Source organism: Phalacrocorax carbo, chromosome 3 (genome assembly GCF_963921805.1).
Source record: "Phalacrocorax carbo chromosome 3, bPhaCar2.1, whole genome shotgun sequence".
Lineage (NCBI taxonomy): Eukaryota > Metazoa > Chordata > Aves > Suliformes > Phalacrocoracidae > Phalacrocorax > Phalacrocorax carbo.
In genome coordinates, this window is record NC_087515.1 from 39,552,558 (window position 1) to 39,557,548 (window position 4,991).

A 4,991-nucleotide genomic window follows, 5' to 3' on the forward strand; every position below is an offset into this window, starting at 1 on the left:
GATGCCAGAGCCACAGGCACCCACAGCACAGGCAGAGACACGTTTGCGACACTGCTCTGAAAAGATGACTCCACACCATCTCTTCAGGCAACTGCCACAAAGCTGGGCAAGGCCAGAATTAAACCCGCCCAGGCACCTCCTGATGGGCTCAGGGGTGACCGTACATACCCTCCTCCCCACGTCCAGAAGAATGGAGCTCGCTGACCACAAAGCCCTTGCCTGGGTTCTGCCTCCCACCCCCACGCCTGAGCTGTAGCTCAAGGCCATGGGCCAGGCTTCGTTGATGTCACACAGTAATTCTGCCTGAAGAGCAGGGTTTGAATACTTTTACGTTTATGATCCTTCTTGCAGACCCCTTGTGCCAACACTAAAACAACTCTGTCAGTTTCCAAACGCCAAGGGAGGTGTGTGTACTGCCCTCTTCTGAGGTCGAAACAGGCAGCACCCGACGTCCCCAGCCTCTGAACGGCTGTGACCTCACGCTTCAAACACCCAGCGTGACACCCACATTTCACAGCCCGGAGCACCCCTGGCGCCTGCGCCGGCTCCGCACCTCTCGGCAGGCTGCCCGCCGCCTGCTCCCCGCAGCAAAGCGGTGGCTTTCTCCCCTCCCCAATACCTGCGCACAAGGTGGCCGCTCCCCCGGCCGGTCCTCTCCGAAAACTCCCCGCCCCCTCCTCCTCCTCCGGGCAGCGCCGCTCCGGCCCGCTGGCAGCTCCACCCGCACCGCACCGCACCGCACCGCACCGCACCGCGGCGGCGGCCGTTGCTTTCAACGCCCCCCCGGCCTCGCGCCGGCCGCTACCGCCCGGAGCTGTCCGAACCTTCCCGAGGCCGCGCGTGCACCCGCCGACCCGGGAGGGACCGCACGGGACGGGACCGCACGGGACGGGACCGCACGGGACGGAAGCGGAGGGAGCCCCGAGGGGAAGGGGGCGCCGACAGCCCCGGCCACAGGCGAGAGCAGCCCGGCAGAGCTCCCCGCCAGGCAGCACCCGCCTGCGGCTCTGGCGGGACCAGGCAGAGGGGAGAACGAGCGGCGCCCACGCCAGAGCCCGCCCAGGGACCGGCCGCGGGGACGAAGCCCGACACGGCAGGGACGGCACGGGAAACTCAGCGCAGCGCAGCCCTGCCCAGCCCACGCCAGCCCTGTCCAGCCCCGACGGCCCCTCGCCCCAGCCTCAGCCGCGGCCCGGCAAAACCCCACCTGAAGCAAGCCACAGCCCCGCGCTACAGACCTCCTCCGGCCCCTCCTGGGGAGGGCTGGCTGAGGCGGCTCTACCCTGACGCAGCCCGGCTCCAGCGCAGCCCTGGGCACGGCCTCCCTTCCCCCGAGGGGGCTCCAGCACAGCAGCAGCTCCAGCACAGCTGCCCCACCGGCCGGCGGCTCTGACGCCCCTGGGCGTGGACAATGGCGAGCGCCCTGGCACCCGTTGCTAGGCAACAGGGCCGGCGGCCCCACCCGGGCCCGGCACCTCCTGCCCAAGCCCGCCTAAGCCTGGCCCTTCGGTAGGGATTCGGCCAAGCTCTGTAACACCCTGCCGCATCAGTACCGACCACCTTCACGTTGACTGCCCTGAGCAAAAACATCAGGGAATAAACTCGGTAAAACTCTGTACTTGAGCGTATGGAAATATCTCTTTCCAATCAACTACCTTGGTTTTGCACAGCAGGATAGTGAAGAATAGTGGGAAGAGGAGGAAATAAAAATGAAATTAAATTAAAATTCAATAGCTTGATTCAAAAATATATCCCATCTTTTTAATAAAGAGTTGAAGTTCAATCCCACTCAAAATCATTATCCTAGATTTCATGTGTATTTAGGCAACCACAACAAAAAATTACAACAAAGATGGGACTGTGCGAGAGGAGCAACTAATTAGTTGCTCCTTCTCTGACATTGTAGCGTCTTGCCAAGGGCAGTTACCTGGATGTGGACTCTAGAAAGCCTCCGTCCTCTCACCTGATTCCCTAAATTACTGACGGTTGATGGAAAACCACTGCTAGAGTCATGCCTGAGCTGCCATCCCCTGTAAAGACTCATCTGGAACAGTGTCTTTTTCTGAGTATCACCCTTCAAGACAGACAGGTGCGCATTAGAAAGCATCCAGAGACTACAACTAAGAAGGATTATTTTGCAGGAAACATGGTCTCGTAGGGTTAATCGTAGGGTGAAGGGACTTGTTTAAGTTCAGGAAGAGAAGGCAGAAGAAAGCTGCATAAGGGTTTTTAAAGATGTAAAGGAATGCTGCAAATAAAAACGGAATTAACTTCTCCCCTTGCTCCGTGTTAAGAGCATGGAGGAATGGGCTTTAAATGAAGCACAGGAAATGAAGATGAGATGTTATGGGAAGATAAGTCAGAGGCAGTTTAAAAGACATCTGTGGCATCATATAGGATCGTATAGGATCCAGGTAACTATAGGGCCATCAGCCTTACTTCAATCCCTGGGAAAGTTATTGAACGAATCCTCCTGGGGGCCATCACAAGTCAAATGCAGCACATGATTGGGAAAAGCCAATGTGGCTTCACTAAGGGCAGATCGTGCTTGACCAACCTGGTGGCCTTCTCTGACAAAGTGACTTGCCTGGTTGACCTTGGGTGAGTGGTGGACATTGTCTACCTGGACTTGTCCAAGGCCTTTGATACAATCCCCACAGTCTCCTCCTGGAGAAATTAATGCATTCTGGCCTACACGAATGGCCTGAGCAGTGGGTGGGGAATTGGCTGGCAGGCCGCAACCAAAAGGGTGGTGGTCAATAGCTCTTTCTCAAACTGGCAACCTGTCACAAGTGGGGTCCCCCAGGGATCAATATTGCACCCAATGTTATTCAATATCTTCGTAAGTGCTCTGGATAACGAGATCAAGTGTAGCCTGATGAAGTTTGCAGATGACACCAAATTGAGTGGGGAAGTACACTCCAGAAGGGAGAGCCACTCTGCAGGAAGATGTGGATAGGCTGGAAGAATGGGCCAGCAAGAACCTTCTGAAGTTCAACAAGAAGTGTAAGGTCATGCACCTGGGAAGACATAATCTGGGAGTGCAGCACAGACTGGGATGCACCTGGCTGGAGAGCAGCTCTGTGGAAAGGGACCTGTGGGTCCTGGTGGTCAGGAAGCTCAACATGAGCGAACAGTGTGCTGCTGCGGCCAAGAAGGCCAACAGGATGCTGGGTTGCATCAAAAAGGGCATCACCAGCAGAGAGAAAAAAAGTCATTATCCCACTCTACTCAGTGCTTGTCAGGCCACACCTGCAGTACTGTGTGCAGTTCTGGTCCCTGCTCTACAAAAAAGATGTGGACAGGCTGGAAGGGGTCCAGAGAAGGGCCACCAAGACAATCAAAGGATTGGGAAGCCTGGCATATGAGGATAGGCTGGGAGAACTGGGTTTGTTCAGCCTTGAGAAAAGGAGGCTCAGAGGGGATCTCATCACCATGTACCAGTACTTAAGGGGTAGCTACAAAGAGGATGGAGACTCCCTTTTTACAAGGAGTCACATGGAGAGGGCAAGGGGGAATGGACACAAGTTGCTCTTGGGGAGATTCCAACTGGACACGAGAGGAAAATTTTTCACAGTGAGAACAGTCAACCATTGGAATAATCTCCCCAGGGAAGTGGCTGACTCAGCCACATCGGACACTTTCAAGAGTCGTCTGGACAGGGTGCTGGGCCATCTTCTCTAGACTGGGCTCTTCCTAGAAAGGTTGGACTAGATGATTCCTGAGCTCCCTTCCAACCCGTGATTCTGTGATCATGAATTAAAAGAAGGAATTACAGTTTGCGCCTCATAATGCAAGGAACAGAGCACTCACTCACCTGAGCTCTGTCTTATGAAAACAGATGAGTACCCTCTAAGGTGACAGCTGAAGAAAAGTACTTATTCACTTCATTCAATGTACAGCATTTCAAAATACTTGTTTTTTTTGGGGGTGGGTGTATGTGTGTGTGTAAAGATTTCACCAGTCTATTTTTTCCATATATTTTATGCATATATATAAGCATATTATATGCATATTAAAAGCATATGCATATATATAAAAAAGCATATATTGCAGTGTAATTTGATGCAGAGACTACATGGTGAAATATCATAGTATACCTTTTGGAGGCAATTAGCATAGATGGTTAGCATGTGCCTTTCACTATTTCACTAATATATTTACAGAATAAACTATAACCAGAGTGAGTCTAATCATAGGACTATCCCTAGACTCAGCCCACTAAATTGTGGTACATTCCTGACTCACTGAAAAAATACTGGATAACGACATTGGAGGGTCTGCTGAGTGTCCAAGTAGCCTCATCTGTACCTCAAACAGAGCAGTTTCGATCAGTATTCCAATATCCTGGAGTTACAAGTTCATCCCTCCAGAAGAATAAAAATATATCCTGCTGTTAAGGAAAGAATACAAACATAGATAACTTCAATCTCCCAGTACAGAGGAGCTTGATTACGGCTTTGACTTTCCCGGTGCGCTGCATTGGTCATACATAATTTTTTCAGTCCAGAAACTTGATCTATCCTATTTCTGTATGAATAGCTTTATCAAACAGTAAGCCACTGGCTGACAGACGCCAATGCTCTCTAAATTCAAAGCAGTTGCCCATCATGAATATTTTCAATACCTACAATTTTTGAAACTTCTGACACACAATTAGCAAAAGATGATACTGCATCTAAAAGCAGCCCAATGCCAGTTTGCAGCAACGACCATTTTATTTTAAGCAGACAGCATTTTGCCACCCAGCTGAAAAGCTTGAGTCTGTTTTCAACCATGATTGTGTAGGTATTCACAGGGGAGCCAGAGTCACACCAGAATGCTTTCCCTGCTGGACTGTATCCAAAAAAGTGCCATAACCACACGGTTCCAGTCACTTGTCCTGGAACAAGCTAAAACTTTTTACTTTCTTTCTTTGAAGTTCAGGAAAGTTGTGAACACACTGAAGGCAAGATCTTCCAACAAAGTCTTTAGAAATCACAGAGACACAA